Consider the following 20,263-nt stretch of genomic DNA (forward strand, 5'->3'; position numbering starts at 1 on the left):
ATAGTCTTGAAAACCAATTGGTGTCATCTCCACGGATGCCACAATTTCATATGCAAGATCATATGTAAAGCTGTGTGTTTAATGACAGATGTAATTCATTCACCAATTAAAATTCAAACTTATCATGCAACAAACAGTCTCCCACAGTGCCAAAGTTGCAGTGCCAGAACAGGTCCTTCATGGAGTCAATATCCTCACAGGCAGTCTCACCTGATTCTGATTCATAATCCTAAATTTGTAGTTGTCAACAATTTCTGATGGTTCAGGACTGAAATGATCCTAAAACCTCTGTATTACTTCCTTGACCAAAGCACCTTCTGCTTTCCACGGTGTTATATTTTGGAATCCATTTTAATTGGAAGAACGGCTTCATACTCCATTGTGCAAGCCCATTCTCAGCATCAACATCAATTTCTACTATGTTATTTGCGATAGATAAATTTCTACAGTTCTATGTATGAATTAAAAGGCTCATATACCTGATCAGATGCACCAAGGCTGCCTCTATAACTGGCTTGAGTCTGAGTATTGGCCATATTATCCTGTTCCCACTGTGACATTGATGCAGTTTATGCTTGAGGACTGTTATACACAATGTATCTAATTCTCCTTTGCCTTTTTATCCAATTATCCCTTTTTTGTTTGCTGTGGGCTCAGACAAATCCCTGAACAAAGTTAACATTATAATGAGTGGATGCAGGTTTCCAGGTGCACTTCACAGTTTACTCACATTCCATCCCTGTCCCCATTTTGTAGTGTATGTGCACATGCATGTGTTCCTAACTCTCAACTAGGACAATGTGGTATATTTAGAAAAAAAACAGGAAGAGACACAGAGAGACTCTGGAGGTTCAACTGGTTTATTCAGTTCTGTAGCCATTGTGTATAAGTGCACATTCACATACATTACTGGGGGAAGGAGTGGAGGTGGTGGAGGAGGAAGTCAATAGTTGGTGACAAAGAGAGTCCATCTTTGCATGAGCTGTCCAGGCTGTCCTTATAGCTCTGTGATTAACTTGAGCACCCAACTCCACCTGCCAACCGGGAAGCTGTCTGTGCCTGAACGCAGCAAAACCTTGCCACCATTGTGTTTAGAAAAAGTGGCATGCTTCCATGTGTGCTGCCTGACAGTGAGCATTTACATCAAGTGAAAATCTCCTGACTTCTCTTTGACACTCTTTACCATTGCCCATTCCCTCGCCTGCAACATTATAAGAACCAAAAAAATTACTTGAACTGGACACTTCGTCATTGTGGCTATAAGTGCATTTCAGAGGGCACTGTAAGGACTCAATTCCTTAATTCAGAAAACCATTCCATCATTTCCAAGGCTCAAGTCAAACTTGCAGGAGAATTTGTCTAAGGCTTTAAGATATTGAACAAATCTCCCTGCTTGCCTCCCATGAGGGCAGCACTGAGGACACCGAACATTGCTCAGCTTGAAGCAGTGGGCTACACTGCCAGTTCTGTGAACCATCCTGAACTGCATTGAAACTGCAAAGTTCTCACAATCTGCACCTTTGTCCATCTGCATTTCAGTGACCTAGAAAGACAAGGGCAGCTGTGGTCTGAGTACTTTTACACTAGCAGGTGGATTCCAGATTATACAAGGTGTCCTCATGGAAGTAAATCTTCCATTTTCTGAGTGTCTACTTGTTCACATTATCAGAGCTGTCTCCATGATTGCAATATTGGAGTTTCTCACCACAGGTAATGTACTAGGTTAGGAAGGCTGTTCCTCTCCACTTCAGAGGCAAATAAGAACAAGCAACAAATGCTGACTCCTGGGTGATGCCCAATGCCCATTAGTGACACCCAAATCCCAGACATCTCCATGTTCCTGGTGCTGTCGTCATTGTTGTCAGTTCTCCCCACATTGCAACATGATTTCCAGCACTGATTGGATTCAATAGTTCTGAATAGTTCCATCAAGAAGCAGAGTTAGCATTGGCCAGTTTCAACAAGTGCACATGGGCCCTGGTTAATATGTGTCAATGGGGACAAGATTGCAATTAGCCCCATTCAAAATGTTTGCTAAGATGCACACATAAAAAATGCTGCAAAATCAGCATTGGAGTAAGCTTGCACAAGTTCCCTGAACAGCAGCATTTCAACATGCCTTTTTAATGGGTTAATGCATTTCCAAATTTATACTTATTTTACTTATAAAATTACATTTTTAATTTATTTGTGAAATGACCTTACAGTAAGAATTGAATATTTATGAATTTGATTTCTTTTAATTTGAAATTTTGCCAAAGAACATTTTAATAATCTCTTTACTTAAGTTTTCATAACAGCTTGGTAGAAGCAGAACCCATTGCCTTGAATTGTCAGTTCAATCTTCCCTATAATTCTAAGGATGCAAGCTGCAAAGACCATGCACAATACCATTTTCAAAAAGATATTATTTTATTTAATAAGATATTAATCAAAATGCCACATTCTTCCATGATTCAAATATATGTAACATTGGTGAAAAGATCATGCTGACTAGAGTAATATATTACTTGTTACGTTGGTTTTGAAATTGACCTTTCAAGTTAATCTAGAATTCTTGAAATGCAACTAAATTATTCTGTCACACACATGGCTCCTTAGAAACTACCAAAAAAATCACAGAATATTCATTCATAAATGCTTTGGAGAACTTGAGGTAACTTTCCAATTTAACAGATACAGCAGGAATACTCAGCTGCTGGAATCTTAGGTTAAGATGCTGGTGTGCATTGTAAGTGATTTTCAAACCATTCAGATTAATGATCAGAGAAGTATCCAAAGCACAAACCCAAATTTCCAAAAAAAGCATTCCCGATGTGCAGGACATATATGTGAGTCAGAAGCATGGTGAAGTCAGAATGTTTCTTCACCAGAAGGCTGAATTTCCAGTCAGCGTTCAAGTTAGTGGGGAGAAATGGACAAGTAAAACTTGTTATTTGATTGCATGTCCTCCTGAGATTTCCTTCAACATCTCGTGTCCATTTTGTAAATTATGGCTGTATGAAGAAATTTGGGACATTTTTATAAATGTTAATGATCCTATACAAATACAAGTTACTACCACTTTTTATTTGATATAGTGATTTGCATGATCAGGCTGCGTTGATAGTTGATGTTAGCCTGTTGGTAACTCTGAGAAGCCGTAGAGGTGACACTGACTTTATGGCCTGCTTCAGGCACACATTCCTTACATGTGCCATTGCCCAATGGCTGATTACACAGAGTTCTGAGTTTCCTTCTCTTTAATTACTGCAGGTTCTGATAAAATATGTGGTAATCTGCATTGTGGTCTACTACCTACAACCCCAATATTTGCAATAGCATCTGTAAGTAATAGGTACCGGTCACAGTAGATCACATCACTGAGACAGGTACATCTCTGTAGCACAACTGGATGGTTCCAAAGGCTTGGCTAGAGGATCACGTGATAATGCAGTAATGTTGGCTGCATAATACTCTTCTGGTAGTTAAGAGACTAAATCATTTAACTAGGAGAATCAACTGGATGGATATCCTTTTCTAAAGCTCTGTGAACTGGTAACGGTTGTGTGTTACAGCTCCTTATCCCATTAGCACTTGTAAAGTTCATCACACCTGTGAGTAACAATTCAGACCTTCAGCCCACATCCTTCATCTCATGCAGACAAATGACATCCAGTTGATAACATTCACTCCTCTGACTGCTTCTCTGGTCTGGCCTCAAACCATGCTCATAGAACATAGAACAGTACAGCACAGAACAGGTCCTTCAGCCCACAATGTTGTGCTGACACAGCTAATCCCTCCTACCTACAGAATGCCCATATCCCTCTATTATCCTCTCATTCATGTGCCCATCCAAGCCCCCCTTAAAAGCCCCCAATGAATTTGCCTCCACCACCCTATCAGGCAACGCATTCCAGGCATCCACCACTCTCTGAGTAAAAAACATACCCCTCACGTCTGTTCTGAACCTACCCCTTCTCACCCTAAATACATGCCCTCTGGTATTGGATTGCTCAATAATGTCACATGTAATTTTTTTATTTGAAATCCTGCCTCCTTCAGATACAGTTAAAGTTCTGCATCTCTTATAATGATATATGCTTTACTCCTCCATTGGCTCCTTGTCTCTCTCTTAAGAAAATATTCTAACTGATCTCTTGTAGTTCCTGAGTTCATGACCTCACAGTTTTTTGCACTGAGCTGTATCCACTGTGGATTGGCACACTTACTCAATCCGTTTGTGTCACTTTGTAACTTTATGTTACAATCTACACACTTACAGTACCTCCTTATTTAACTTACTTATATTTGTTCAAGTGCTCTAATGATAGACGGTAATAACATTCCTATAATTCATATCAAACCAACAGATCAGTGTTTTTTGGTTTCTTCCTTGCCCCACTTCACCAATAAAACAACATATTGAATTTTCCTCTCCAAATTCATAATTACTAAATCAAGAGAGCTTTAATGCACCTGCAATTTCCTCACCTTTTTTCTGCAATAGTCTTGAAGTAGAAATCATCAGGTCTTGGTGAATTGTTTATCTTGTGTCCTATTTTTATCTACAATAGAACTTACATAGATTAAATCCAATAGGTTCCATCCTTTGATCTATTTTGTTCCAATCTTCTGGCTGTGATTTTACTTCCTCATTCCTACAAAATATCCACTAAAATAACTGCAATTTCCTCATCTGCATGCGCCTTTAATAGGCCTAGATTCTGCTTCATTATTCATAAATAATTTTATTACTAGCTTTGATAGACCTTGTGGCGTTTTAATCATGCTCCACTTTGCAACTTTTATTAATTGTTTTGTAACTATTGATGACTTTTAGTACCTTTTCTGTCCATTAGACTCTCACTTTTTCTTGCATAATGTAAGCTGGATAATTTTCTATTGTGTGTGTGTGTGTGTGTGTGTGTGTGTGTGTGTTTCTGTCTATTCATGTGGGCAGGAGAGGTGAATAGGGTGAGGGGAGTGGATCCATCCTTGCGATTGGGCAGGGCAGTAGATTGTCATTCAAAGAGATCCCAAGGTTCTTTTATAAACTCTCGGTCAAATGAAGCCCTGAAAAGAAACCAGTCAGGGCTAAAAGTGTTCTGAGAGTCAAGTAAGTCCTTTAATGTTGCTAAAACTTGGTAGGTGACTTCCACCTCATCTGGTCTCCCTGGCAACTATATGTGACACTAGTTCCTCTGGTAACCAGGTGACCAAGACAGAGAATTGAATATATTGGGCACTCTGCAGTTCCAAAGGGTAGACAAAATGCAAAAGGAGGTAGGGTAGTTCTGTTAGCTAAGGAAAACATCATTGAGAAATGACCTTCACTCAGGTCAGGCAGGGTGGAAAGAAGAAATGCAAGGGGAAGAAATTGCTATTGGGAAAATGCAAATTTGCCTCTCAGAGGGTTAGAGGGTCTTCACCTTGAAACATTAACTCTGTTTCTCTTTCTACAGATGCTGCCTGACCTGTTGAGTGTTTCCAGGATCTTCTGCTGCTAAATCACTCGGGAGTGCTTTATAAGTACCCTAACAGTGGCTATGTGGTAAAATGGAGTCTAAATCAGGAAGGACAGGAGACAGAAATCAGGAAGCAGTAAAGGATGACCAGAAAAAAAGAGGAACAAAATAGATTATGTGAATAAGCTGGCAAAAACCTAAGTTCAGACAGTAAGCTTTTGACATACATTTAAAAATGAAGAAAGTAGCTGTCGAATAGAACTTGAGAATGGGGAATTAATAATGGAAATTTGAACAAACATTTTGATCAGTCTTCATAGTAGTAGGTATGACAACTATCCCAAAGATCCAGCAATCCAGTGACAAGAGATAGAGAGGAAACTAAACCAGTCAAATCACTAGAGAAACATACTAGGCAAACTGATAGCCTGCATCCTGGGGTTTTTAAAGCACCTCATTTTCCATCTTGGAACCTTGCAGCCTAATGGCATGGACATTGAATTCTCCCACTTTAAGTAATCCTCACCCCCCTTCCCCACAACCCCCCCCCCCACCACCATGTTTCTTCTCTTCTTCCCTCTCCTAGCCTATCTCTCTTTTTTCTACCGTTTTTTTCCTTTCTCTCCTTACCTTTGAGCCATCCCCCGGTGGATCTTCTCTCCCCTCCTCCCCCACACCTGCCTATCACTATTTCTTACCTGCATCTACCTATCAACACCCTGTGCCCACCTCACCTCCACTCTTTTGTCCACCTATCACTGCTCTGATTTTCCCTCCTATATATTGGGTTTCCCCTTTTCCTATCCTCAGTCCTGAAGGAGGGTCCTGACCCGAAATGTTGATCACCTGCTTTTCTCCAAGGATGCTGCCTGGCCTGCTGAGTTCCTCCAGCATCATAGTGTTTTTCTCCTTTAAAGAAATGATGTATAGATGGTGGATCTCTCAAAGATACCAGGAAGGTCACAGGATATTGGAAGACTGAAAACGTAATGACCCTGTTTAAGAAAGGAAGGAGGTAGAAAACAGGAAGCTATAGGACAGTTGGCCAACATCTGTCAATGTGGAAATGCTGTAGTCCATTCTTAATGAAAGATAAGCAGGACCAACTGAGAATAAAAAGACAATCAAGCATTGTCAATGTGGCTTTATGGAAGGACAATCATGTTTTATAAATTTCTTAGGAGTTCTTGGAGCATATAACAAGGTGGGTACATCGAAGGCATTTGGCATTGTGGATATGAATTTTTGACAGCTATTGATGAGGTGCCACATAAAAGGAATGTGCACAAGGTACCAGCTCATGGCATTGGAGGCAACTTATGAACATAGATGGAGGATTTGCTAACCAGCAGAAAACATAGAGCAGGGAGAAATGGGTCATTTTCAGCCTGGCAAGATATAACTCGTGGGATGCTTCAGGGGTCAGTATTGGGACTCTAAATATGTATAATCTATACCAATAGCTTACATGAAAGAATGTGTATTTTACCACATCTGTTACTGATGCAAAGATAAATGTAGAAGAGAGGGGTCACAAAGTATCTGCAAAGGTTAATTGAATGGGAAATGTTTCACAGATCGAACATATTGTGGGGAAATGTAAAGTCATACATTTTGATAAGTAGAATCTAAAAATATATAATTTAAATGGAGAGGAATCACAGAATTCTGTTGTACAGAGGGATCTGGGCATCCTCATACAAGAAACGCAAAGTTAGCATGGAATTACAGCAAGTAATTGGGAATGCAAATTGAATTTTTGACTATTACACAAAAGGTGTGAGGTATAAAAGAGAGGGGTGGGTATCTTACTACTACTCTACAAGCTATCGGTGATGTCATACCAGGAATTTTGTGGACGCTTCTGGTTTCCTTATTTTGGGGGGAGGGGAGTACTTGCTTTGGAGGCAGTTTGGGGAAGATTCACCAGGATGATTCCTCAGATGAAAGGGTTGTCTTATGAGAAAAGTGTGAGCATGTTGAGTCGAAACATACTCGAGTTTAGATGAGTGGTGAGCTTATTGAAACATTGGATTTTGAAGGGGCTTGACAGGCTAGGATTTTGGGGGAATCTGGAACTTAGAGATATGGTTTCAGAATGAGGAGGGACCCACTTAAGACAGATGGAAAAGAATTTCTTCTCTGAGGTTTGTGAATCTTAGGAATTCTCTGCACCAAAGTGTTTTGGAGGCTGAATCATTGAGCTTATTGCAGGTTGAGATAGATTCTTGGTCTGCAGCAGAGTCAAAGGTTATGGGAAACAGACAGCAATGTGTAGCCAAAGCCAAGATTAGGTCAGCCAAATGGCAGAGCAGATAGGACTCACCTTTGCTGCTGTTTCGTATCTTCTCCAACTAAACTGGGAACACAGTGAGACCCCTACTGGGGCAGCAATCTTCTCCCCAAGACATTGCTTCAATCTATTTCAGCTATTGCTGTCAGAGCAAAAAATACTGGAGGTCATTATGCAGTTAAAGAAATACCACAAAGGCAACTGTTAAGAATAAGCCCCTGTAAGCTTCCTTGCCAACATTCTGCTGAGACCAAATATGTTGTGTCCATTTATCCTGGGTAGGCTGTGGACCTGGAGCAGGTGCAAATGCAGGAAAGCGGTTCACATGTAGGAGTGTATCTCTGGAGTGATGGCACTTCAGAGCCACTTCACTGGTTGTAGAGTTGGGATACTCAGAAGTACAGAATGGTGTAATATAAATGCAAATATTTCTTTCTCTCAATGCTCCTATTCCTATCTCGGGTAAGTGGCTATTTTCGGGCATTTATGATCACAGCAGAAATTTCCTAGAAAATTTGATCACTCTGGGTACAGGATGAAATTCCATTAATGTCATGCACCACTTGAATTACACTTACAAGCTTTGTCTTGGCTTTTCAGCATCCTTTACTTTATTCAATGTTCCATTCTCCTCCAGACCTCTGCCTTTGGCCTCGCACACTGTTCCAATGAGGCTCATTTTTCCCCTCTCCCCCTCTTCCTGCTTTCCACAGGGACCAGTCTCCTTGTGACTCCCTGGTCCACTCACCCTTTCACACCCAGTCCTCCCTGTCGCCTGGATCTTTCCCCGGCCACTGTCGGAGGTGTAACACCTGTTCCCTTCACCTCCTCCCTCACCACCATCCAGGGACCTAAACTGTCCTTCCAGGTGAGGCAGGGGTTCACCTGCACCTCTTCCAACCTTGTCAACTGCATACAGTGTGGCTTCCTCTACATCACTTAAACCAAGTATAGACTAGGCAACCATTTTGCAGAACACCCGTACTCTCTCCACAATGGTCATCTTAAAAGTGCATGTAGTCTTAATTCTCTTCCCCATTCCCACACTGACCTGTCTGTCCTTGGCCTTCTCTATTGCTACGATGAGGCCAAGTGCAAATTGGAAGAACGACATCTCATGTTCCGCTTGGGTAGTTAGCAACCCTGTGTTAAGAACATTCAATTTTTGAATGTCAGATAACCCACACCCCTGGTGTTCTCCTTCCACACACACTCATCTGTCTACCTAGGTTTCTTCTCCCTTTGTTCATCTTTCCCATCCCCTTCTTCCTCCCTCTCCCACACCTGATTCCATCTGCCCATCATACTCCCCTCTTCAGGTTCCACCTATCACCTATCAGCCTCAGTCCCACCCCTCCCTCATACCTGCTGTCCTTCCTCTTCCCTCTCAGTCCAGATACAGTGTCTCAACCTGAAGCATCAACTTACATCTTTTGCCTCCACAGATTCTGCTTGTCCTGCTGAGATCCTCCAGCCTTCTGTTTTTTTTTTGTTCCAGATTCCGGCATCAGCAGTCACTTTTGTCTTCACACTGAGGCTCATTGTAAGCTTGAGGAAAAAAAGCATCTTATGACTGATCACAAAGCAGCCTTCTGACCTCAAGACCGGATTCAACAATTTCAGATAATCAGCATATCTAGCATCTTAGATCCAGATTTCCAGCATGCCTTCCAAATTCTGTTGGCAATCTCATATAATTGCCCTGTATTTTTATCTCTTTTAATCTTGCACCATCACCTCTTTTTGTCATTTACCTCCCTCCTTCTCTCCATTCTATTACAAATTTCCCCTTTGCTGTCTTCTCTTCTTTCCTCTCTCCATCTTAAAACTTCTGTCTCTCTAACCATTCCCAGTTTTAATGAAAGTTCATCTTCTCTTTCCCACTCATGCTGCCTAACATGCTGAGTACCTTGAGAATTTCCTATCTCTTTTGAATTTTCTGGATCACACGTTAATAATATGAGTATATTTCAAGTACAAGACCTAGAAAAGTCGATCCTCATATCTGTGAGTATCACTGCAGCCTAGTGATAAGCCCTGCTGTCACAAGCTGACTGCATTCAAAACCCAATTTGACTTCATTTCTTGCTGTCTATTGGTTTCAGTTCACACTCACAGTTGGCTGTTGTGTGGATTTTTATGTTAAATTTAACTTCACAGTTACAGCTGAAAATAAATTAACCCTGAAATTTCTCCTGGGGCAAATAGTCAGGAATCTCAAGTTATGACATGTAATATCATCACCATTAATATTGACACTAACACCAAAGCAGAGTCCCCAGAGATAACACCAGTATCAATAACACCAGCCATCAGAAATGACCTTCATCTCCCTCAGCCAAAAAGAAAGTATTTATGGGAATTAAGTCTGGTTGTTGTTTTGTTAATGTGTTCATAAAATCAAAAGGAGGTGTCATGGCAACTTGTCAATGCCACCTGAACCTAATTCTTATTAGCATCTGTCCTTTTCTCCCCTTGCTCTTCTTTCAGCCAACATGATTTGGCTTGGAAAGCCAGCTCCTCAATGCAGTGACAGCAGTTTCTTGGCATTGACAGAGGTGCTAACCCTTCAACAGGACCTGCACCTGGTGCAAAACACTACTTGTATACGTATCAATGTCACAAGCTAAAGATTGGCCCCGAGAAAGTCTTGCAATTGCAATGATACTGTTAGTGATGGCACCATTCAAAATGAAATACATAAATTGCCTCCTACTGCCACTTCAGCACGTGCCTGGAGACACCCAAGACACGTGCAGAGAGCTCAACAATTTACAAAGGGGCCTCGATAGAGTGGTGGGTGTGATGGAGACAAATTCCATTGCTAAGGATTCTGTGATATATTTTCCTTACAATGCATGCAGACACAGGTCAATGTAAAGAGTGTTACCTTGAGATTCTGGATGCAGTAATGCAAAAGGTTCAAGGTTAGTGAATGCCTGCCCCACTGGCTGAAGCACTGGCCTCAGACACTGTTCAAAATATCACGGACCAACTGCTCACCTTCTGACAATACACATCAAGAGTGCCAGCCAACTTTCATCTGTCCTCACACATTCACACGCTTACCAGTACCACGCGCCTTAAACCCACACCTTGCAGCCTGCACATACTGCCAGCATTCCAACCATGAAGGTCACATCATCCAAACACATTCCGCAACACTCACCTCCGTCTCTCAGTATGTGAAAGCTGCAGCATGTGGGTTTAAGTTTGTGGTATTGGTAAATGTGCTCCAGGTGTGGGGGGCATGAAAGGAAAGCCCCGTGTAATAGCGAAGTGGGATTTTGTCCATTAATTTGCACTCTGACCATTGGTCTCTGAATATTTGGCAATGTCAGCACTGTCCTCCATGTACATGTCTGTGCTCTCTCTTCTCCACCATCTTTCTTCTCCATTCCTCCTGCTCTTAAACCCTTCCTCTGATCCACTTCCCCTGTTCCTCACTCTTTTGTTTTCTCTTTGCTCTTACATTGTCTCTCCTTCACTTCTCTCCTCCAACTCACCAGCTTCCTCCATCTTCCTCTCTCTATTTGTCTCCTCCCCCATCCTGCTCTGTTTCTTCTCTCCTCTCCACTACCCCGAAGTACGAATGCAGCTGGCAACAAACTAGAATGTACCGTAAGACTCACTTTGCTGCATCAAGCAAAGATGCTTCAGAGGGTTCCAGTGGTTTGATCGGCAGCTGTTGTGATTGCTTCTTGGATATTGGCCAGTGAATATCCTGGTACACAGAGTATAGTCACATGCAGACTGAAGAAGGAGGGAGTGCAAAACCTTGTGGCATGTCCCTGAATTTATACATGGTGCCATCATAACAACACAAGTCACCCTGCCCCATTAGGAAGCCTACCATACTGTTGAAACCAGGATTTTTGCTGCCTGCTCCCTTGTAAAGGAGAATGAGAAAACTTTCTTTCTTGGAACAAAGATTTTCTTTGATCGCCCATCACATGAAGTGATCGCTAATCGTGAAATCCTGTCGATACTTCGGCTCCAGTAATGAAAGAGCCAGGTGTGAAAAATTGATAGCCATTGGCAAAGGAGTTTTGGCTTTGTTCTGTGCCAGTTGTTAGAGCTGAAGTGTGTACTATCTTTACCAAAGCAAAGACTCCTGATGCATTGCTCCTTGCTGAGGTGCCCACGGGAGGATTTCTCCTTCCAGTTCTTTGATAGTAATAGGGATTTGCTGAAATCTTGAGGTGAAGATGCATAATTCTGCCACATCACTCTCTGTGGATTTCACAAACTGCCACAAGGTCTGAAAGCACAAAGTGGTTTCTTAGCCTAACAAAATCTCTCGGGGATTACCAGCAACTAACTTGTATGCAATTGACAAATGCCTTAAATAGCACAGATACTGCAGTTGGGCTTTCTGTTGCTAAATGCTGGATTCTCCCTGCATTGAAGTCCCATTCAGCAGTGCAGCCATCAAACCAGCATTGCACAGAAATTGATGGTACAATACACCCAGACCACATACGGCAATCCCATTTCTCCATATGGCATTAATGCCCTCCCCAAATGGCAATGGGTATGACTTGTACATACAATATTCTGATCAAATTCACCAAACAACAGGTGTTATTCAGTTGAATTTTGCCACCCTTATGTTGTTAACATTTTTGTCTGTAGCAAGAGCAGCTGAGTTTGTCAATTTATTTCTGTTCCAACAGACACTTCAAGGTGATTTGCCACTAAGGCAGGAAGGATAGTTACTCTATCCAAATCAAAACATTTGGAAACATAAGTATTTTTATTAGTCACATGTACGTCAAAACACATAGTGAAATGCATCTTCTTTTTTGCGTAGAGTTTTCTGGGGGCAGCCCGCAAGTGTCACCACGGCTTCCGGCGCCAACATAGCATGCCCCCATCTTCCTAACCTGTACGTCTTTGGAATGTGGGAGGAAACCAGAGCACCCAGAGGAAACCCAAGCAGACAAGGGGAGAATGTACAAACTCCTTACAGACAGTGGTGGGAATTGAACCCGGGTCACTGGCGCTGTAAAACGTAACGCTAACTGCTACGCTTCTGTGCCTGCCCTCTGGAGTTTTGGACTGATGTGGTTGGAAATGCACTGCTTGCATCATTTCCGAGGACCAATTAACGAAGGGTCACGGTACCATACGGCACGGTAGCATAGCGGTTGGCACGACGCTATTACAGCGCCAGCGATCGGGGTTCGATTCCTGTCGCTGTTTTTAAGGAGTTTGTACATCCTTCCGTTTCTGCGTGGGTTTCCTCTGGGTGTTCCGGTTTCCTCCCACATTTCAAAGACGTATGGGTAGGTGAATTTGGGGGTTTAAAATGGGCGGCGCGGACTCGTTGGGCCGGAAGGGCCTGTTACCACACTGTAAATAAAATTTAAAAAAAAGAAAGCTACAGTGTGTGATGGAACAGTGTAATATTGTGTCATCTTCACAATGGTACTGAACTGGTGTTGGCTCTGTGGCCCTGAACCTCACATTTAGCATTGCAACTTTCTGCAAAGGAGTGAAGACACGTTTCAGATTGCAGAACTGCCAAGATCCATGAATGTCCTGTCTAAATGTTCCTTGGTGACTTCTTGCCCTTCCTACAATCAGCATTAATCTGCATCCTGCTCTCTGATATCCTGGTCCTATAGAGACATATTGCAGCCAACTGTTGGTGAGAGCAGCTGTGGATATGATTGGAGGCATGCGACTGTGTGTGTTATAGTGTGCTGGTCATTCTGGCATGCCTTCTTTCATGAAGAGCCAGTGAGAGCATATTGACATCATTATCTTTTTGGTTCGGTTGTCCCAACTTCCATTGGGAATAGGAGCATCAGTCCACACTAAATATCAGCCAGACTAATCAAGGTATGCAGGCACCAGTGAATGGGCATGGAGCACATGAGCTGCTTGGCCTTCCTCTTCTTCCGAATACATTGAAAGGAAAGCCCTTTGATGCCAGCAATTGTGCTGAAGGGAAAAATTAAATTGGTACAAAGGTTTGTGATAATCCAAGTGCTAGCATGAAAAGCAGGAAAACAGCCTTAAAAATGCCCCAGAAAGCAGATTCAGAATTGCTACTTCTTGCATGTCCTTGGATAACCTACAAACCCTGAATGGCTATTATGCATGGACAGGAATCTTGCTGAAAGCCCCAGAATGTTAGGAGAATTCTAGGCTGCATTTCAATGATTCTGCCAAACATTGCCTCTTCCCATTCTCCTTGTCCCTGAGATACAGGAATAGCTAGAAATTACATTTCACCCTCTCTTGATGCGCTAATCATATGCCACAGTTTGGATTAATGGACATTTGGATCTCCCAAAAAATTGCTGGAATTGCTGAAATTTGTTAAAAGCTGTAGTATGGTGCTTTGCACAATGAATTGCCACAAAACGGGATGTGTGTTTCCTGTAGGGAACTGTGTGAAGACGTCAAATCTCTCTCCCACCCTCCACCAACCACCCCACCCACCCCCACCCCAGATATTGTGGCTGGAAAATGCATCACACTTTGAAGAACTCCTCTCAACAGTGACAGAACAACTACATAAAAGACTGCCATTGAGCTGATGGAAAACATAGTGCAGACATAGCGCTCTCCGTGGCTGGGTACACATCTTACTTCTGCCCTAGCCTAGTCCTGTACAAAGAGTGGGCTCACATCACCAGGGGGTATGGGCTGTTCAAGGGGCAAGGGATTGCAGTGTGCAGATTGGATATGTTTTGTGCAGAAGGCGGTAAACAGTAAAGGGACAAACACTGAGGCGTTTTCCATTATCCTGAGCGCTGAAAACTGGGGATAACAGATGTAGTGTGCAAGGCACTGGTGTCATAGTGCAGACTCTTCCGTGTCACATTGCTGGTCCCTGTATACCGTGCTCTTAGTTACATAGGAATACAAAGGATATGCAGCACAGAAAGAGGCCATTCATTCCTAATCAGTCCATGTGAGTAATTGTGTTTCATTTGAGCCTCTTGCTGTTTTCCCCCATCAAAACCCATCAGCATAATTTTCTATTCTCTTCTCCTTGATATGCTTGTCCAGTCTCCCTTTAAGTACATCGATAGCATTCAGGTAAACCTGCAGTAGCAATTGTCACATTCTCACAATTGTTTAGGCAAAGAAGATTCTTCCAAGTGTCCTGTTATATTTTTTGGCGATTATCTTCTGATGATGGACACTAGTGATGCTCTTCCATGCACATTTTCCCTGTATCCACTGTATCAAAAACTTACTCAGTTGAAGATTCATTTTAGGTCTCTCCCCCAACATTCTTCTCTCAAGTGAAAATAGACCTGGGTGGTTTATCCTTTCCTGATATGTGTACCCTTGTATTTTTGCTATCATCCTCGTAAGAATTCTCTCCACCCTCTCTAGTGTCCTACTATCCCTTTAATAAAATAATGACTAAAACTATGTGATGAACCTTAAATGTGCAATAACTAACTTCAATACGGGTTTATGATAACTTTTCAGTGCTATCCCTCTAGAAGTAAACCTGGTGTTTGGTTTGCCTTCCGTTTGAAGGCTTTGTCAAATGATGGCACAACTTTCAGTGACTGATGCATTGGAAATCCAGGATCCCATTGCTCCTACAGTCTATCTTGACTCCCAACTTCTAAATAATAATTTACCCCCAGGCCCCTCACACCAGTCTTCCTACCAAGATGTACTATCCCACATGGCTCTGTATTGAATCTCATTTGTCTATATTTTTTGCTCATTCTGCAAATTTAATGTCCTCCTGTAATTCATGATGGTCCTCCTCCTTATTGACAATTCACCCCCAGTAACCCCTAACCCTGCAATTTGGAATCGCTGGCAAATTTAGAAATTGTGTTTGGTTCTAGACCTTAAATCACTAATGTAAATTATGAACAACTGTGGTTTTAGCACCAATTCTTGTGGAAAACCACTTGCACTGCGAAGAGCTACCCTTTACTCCCATTCTCTGCTTTCAGTCATGAAGCCAGCCAGAAATCCATTCTGCTTCTTATCCCTTGACTCCACATTCCTTGACATTCATGAGTATAATTTGGAGTACTTTACTGAAGGCAGTTTAAAAAACTAGATAAATGGCATTTTCTGCATTACCACTATCCATTCTCTCTCTCAAGCATAATTTTCTCATTTGAAATCCATGCTAACTATACTTTTCATCCTTAGTTGATCTTTTATTCTAACCATTACTTTTCCTCCTACTGATGCTGAGCTAGTTGGTCTATATTCCCAGGACATATTCTATCCAGCCTCTTAAAGATAGGGTTCAACTTAGCTATCCACCTGTCTACTGGCATTATATCTTTTCTAATGTATTATTAAATTGTGCAGTATATTTCTCTGTTATCCTTTCTTTCAAATCTTTTAAAATGTGTGGGATGCAATCCATCTGGATCAACGATCATATCCTTTTTTAAGTATGTATTATATATCTCCTTTTTCTATTTTATTGCAACCATTTCATTACTGATCTCATCAACCATGTCACATCTATTTGTTTATCTTCTAGATAGGAAAATTATCTCTGTGTATTTTAGCAAAGTTCAAAATGTGTACTCTGATTTAATGTCAGTAAGGGAGAACACATGTGATGTGCAATTTGTGGTGTCACATGATGCAAAAGGTAACACCGGGAAAATATCAAGTGTGCTGAGGTAAATTGCACAGAAATGCTCTGTCAACTTCCAGAAAGACGTGATTTCACTCAGAAATGATTGCTGGCATGATCTAACCAAGGGAAATTCAGTTTTATATGCAACTTGCACATGAAAGATGTACATAATTGGATCCAACTTCAAGGCTGTAATGTGCGAAGTGGAGGAGCTAGTTAATGGTTGCCTTCAAGTCCAGGTATGTAGCCTTGGAAGGATCTCAGTCACAGTCTGTCTTGCTTTCAGTCTCTCTTCATTGAGAACAGGCTTGACAAACTGTTCAAAACCCAGAGGTCAAGATTTCCCATCACTTCTTAAATGGGGTTCATCTAATTTAGACCTATTAAACAGTATTTGTAAAATTCAAGCAAGTAAACTTCTGGCAGTTTTGACAGGCAGGCTTGCCAGCTGGCTGCTCTAATCATCCTGGCACAGGGTCAAGCCAGACCCACATCTCTCTACACTAGACATAAACAACTATGAGGAAATGTGATGGTTCGATTTGATTAACTGCAGCCAACAAGAGTAGTATTTCCTCACTAAACAGTGGATGCAGATAGAAATCTCAATCTCTGACCTTTATTGATTTGCCCGGTCTGCCTGTTAAGGCAAGACTGCCCAGCTTTCCTGTGCAAGTTTCAGTTTCCCCAGCAGAGATTCATTTCAGAGGTCACTAAGGCAGATCCTTATTCTCTGAGATGGTTTTAAACAGTTTCTAATGAGTCAGTGGTTAATTTTCCATCACTTCCAAGTTTCATTTCCATTTCTGTCACCAAACTTCGCACCACTGCACAAAGAAGGTTATAGCTCTTTTACTATTTGTCCAGAAGGTTCCCGTCCATTAAGACAGGAACCGCCAAATAATTTCTGGATTAGAGGGCATGTGAATATGAGGATAAGTTGGACAAACTTGGGTTGTTCTCTTTGGAGCAGCGGAGGCTGAGGGGAGATCTGATAGGGGTTTATAAGATTATGAGAGGCATAGGTGGAGTAGACAGCCAGTATCTTTCCCCAGGGTTGAAATGTCTAATACCAGAGGGCATGCATTTAAGGTGATTGGGGTAAGTTCAATGGAGATGTGCAGGGTAAGTTTTTTACATAGAGAATGGTGGGTGCCTGGAATGCGCTGCCTAGGGTGGCGGTGGAGGCAAATACAATAGGGGTGTTCAAGAAGCTCTTAGATAGGCACGTGAATGTGAGGGAAATGGTAGGATATGGACATTGTGTAGGCAGAAGGGATTAGTTTAGTTGGGCATTTTATTACTAATGTAATTGGTTCGGTACAACATTGTGGGCCAAAGGGGCTGCTCCTGTGCTGTACTATGTTCTAAAAGATCTATCCCAGAGCTACTTCTCCAGGGTGTTAGACTACATCTAAAAGGTATTATTTATTTGACCAAGATGTTATAACCATTACAATGGGCCAGATCATGCCTGATCCAACCTGCCACCTGTGCTCACGCACTGTACTTTTCCCGTGGCCACGTTATCTTTTGTCAGTCTGTGATACTGTTTGACCTCAGTGTGGAGAAGCCCATGCACTGTATCCTGATGCCTTTGCCCTGGAATTCTCTCTCAGTCTTTTATGGATCTCTTTGAAGAAATTTTAGCCAGCGTAGAATGTTAATGCAAACACAGTATCTGGACCAACAGCAGGAGTATAGGTAAGAGCTCTGACATGGAATCTGGGGTCACGTGAATGTCAATAGTCCAAAGTGGGCCAGCAGGAAATCCTGTTCCTGTTGCAATAAGAATTATTTGCCACAAGTCTGTCAGTTCAGAGCAGCAAGATGTTTTAATTTAGAGGCAAGCACACATGGCCTCTGTATGTAGCACTAAACACAGTATGGTGAGCCAAATAGTGTCCCAGTAGAAGCAGAACAACTACAGTTTACTCTCAATTAACTGGTAACTAATTTGCTGGCTCTTGAGTTCACAGTGAGAGTTTTCAGGGACTCGTGCTTTCCTTTGAAAAAGCTGATGCACTCTATATAAAGTGACCACAATTTTCAGATTTATAAAATTTGCGCTTCCAGCTTTAAGTTCCTACCTCCAGGTTACCTTTAGGGTTGCAGTAACTGCATTTGGAGTACAGTGAGGATACATTAATGTACAGTAAAGTGATTAACCCTTTGAAACATTTCATGCCTGTAGTACCTACACAGCAGTGCAATCTGACAGAGAGTTACATAATTGTGAGAACATCTGCAAATGAAAACGTGGGGGTTTTGACGATTGAAAGGAAGCTTGGAGTGCTTGAGGTGCTGGAAAACAGTACCATTGTAAAACGACCCCAAGCGGAACTTGCAATTGTTTTCAAGACATTTCGTGATTTCTTACCTGATCTGCTCTCCTTTAGGTGGTGTGTCTGACAGAAAACCAATGGAAGGAGGCAACCTGAGGATTTAGACAAAGTAATGTTGGGATGGTTCCATCAACAATAATGGGGTGAAGGTCTGGACCTACTTCTGCTGAACAGGTCAAGTTGATTTTGACACACTGGCAGTGGAAGGAAATTTTATTCCTTCTTCTGGAAGGTTGATTTGGTTTAATAAAAAACAACACTGCATTAGCAAGATCAGCATTCATGGGAGAAGGTGCTGAAATTAAGTCAGCTACTGATGGCTTTGAAAAGAATTCAAAATATTAATTGAAAAATAAGGGATGTGACCAGAATGATTTAAATGTACATGATGTCAGATGTACATGGAAATGCTTGCTGTCGTGGATCTTAGTATTCAAGACCAAATAACATGCTCTGGGCTACAAGTGCAGTAGAGATCAGCCAACACTCATGTGGTGTTTAACGTGGTCATGCACTTTGGTAAGAAAAATCAAAAGGCAGATTGTTATCTAACTAGAGTAAGACTGCAAGTGAGTGAAGTTCAGAGGGATCTAGGTGTTTCAGTGCATGAACCACAAGAAGCTAGCAGGTAGGTTCAACAGGTCGTTAAGAAGACAAACAGCATTTTGGCCTTCATTGCAAAAAGGTTGGAGTTCAAAAATAGGGAGGTTTTGTTGCAATTGTACGGTGTGTTGGTGAGGCCACAGCTGGAATACTGTGTATAGTTTTGGTCCTCTTACCTAAAAAAATATGTAGTAACATTGGAGGCAATACAAAGGAGATACACCAGGCTAATTCCTGGGATAAGAGGGTTGTCCTACCAAGAGAGACTAAATAGTATTCCTTGGAGTTTAGAAGAATGAGGGGTGACCTTATTCAAACATGCAAGACCTTAATGGGGCTTGACGTTGGAATGTTTTCACTAACAGGAGAGCCTTGAACAAGAGGACATAACTATAAGCTAAGGGGCCAGTCATCCAAAACTGAAGTACTGAGAAATTTCTTCTCACACAGGGTGGTGAATCTCTGGAATTCTCTGCCCCTGCAGGTGGTGGAAGCTGGATCATTAGAAGTATTTAAAGTGGAGGTGGATAAATACTTGACAGATGGAGGAATAGAGAGGTATGGAGAAATGAAGGGGAGTTGAGGCCAGCATAGATCAGCTGTGATCATACTAAAAGGCAGGGCAGGCTTGAAGGGCCCGATGGCCTACTCCTGCTCCAATTTAGTTGTCTTCTTGTATTTTTGTGTGTGTGAGGGCAACCGGCTTCCACAAGTTCAAACTGTGCAATAGGCAAAGTACAAAAAAAGCCCACACTCATTTAAAGGAAGTGAAACCACAAATGTGCCAGTAGCTTACCTCAGCCAGAAGATTCACTGCACTCCATGCTTTGGCCAGAAGTTGGTGCGGATGGAGTGTAGCGACGAGATGCTTGCTCCTCACATCCAAGCGATCAAAGGGCTGGCCAGTAAAGGCTGTTCTGCTGGAAGGTAATGCCTTTCCTCATCCTCATGAAAGCGTTCTCACATTAGAAGATGATAG

The 20,263-nt window shown here is 42.0% G+C and overlaps 1 non-coding gene across 1 annotated transcript; it reads left to right on the forward strand.

Annotated features, from left to right (window-relative positions):
* Positions 1-17,171: 17,171 nt before the first annotated feature.
* On the forward strand, positions 17,172-17,234 carry LOC127579001 (U7 small nuclear RNA). The gene has a single exon (XR_007957621.1). It is a non-coding gene; the product is annotated as a U7 small nuclear RNA (small nuclear RNA).
* Positions 17,235-20,263: the final 3,029 nt, after the last annotated feature.

Source organism: Pristis pectinata, chromosome 1, assembly GCF_009764475.1.
Source record: "Pristis pectinata isolate sPriPec2 chromosome 1, sPriPec2.1.pri, whole genome shotgun sequence".
NCBI classification, from domain to species: domain Eukaryota; kingdom Metazoa; phylum Chordata; class Chondrichthyes; order Rhinopristiformes; family Pristidae; genus Pristis; species Pristis pectinata.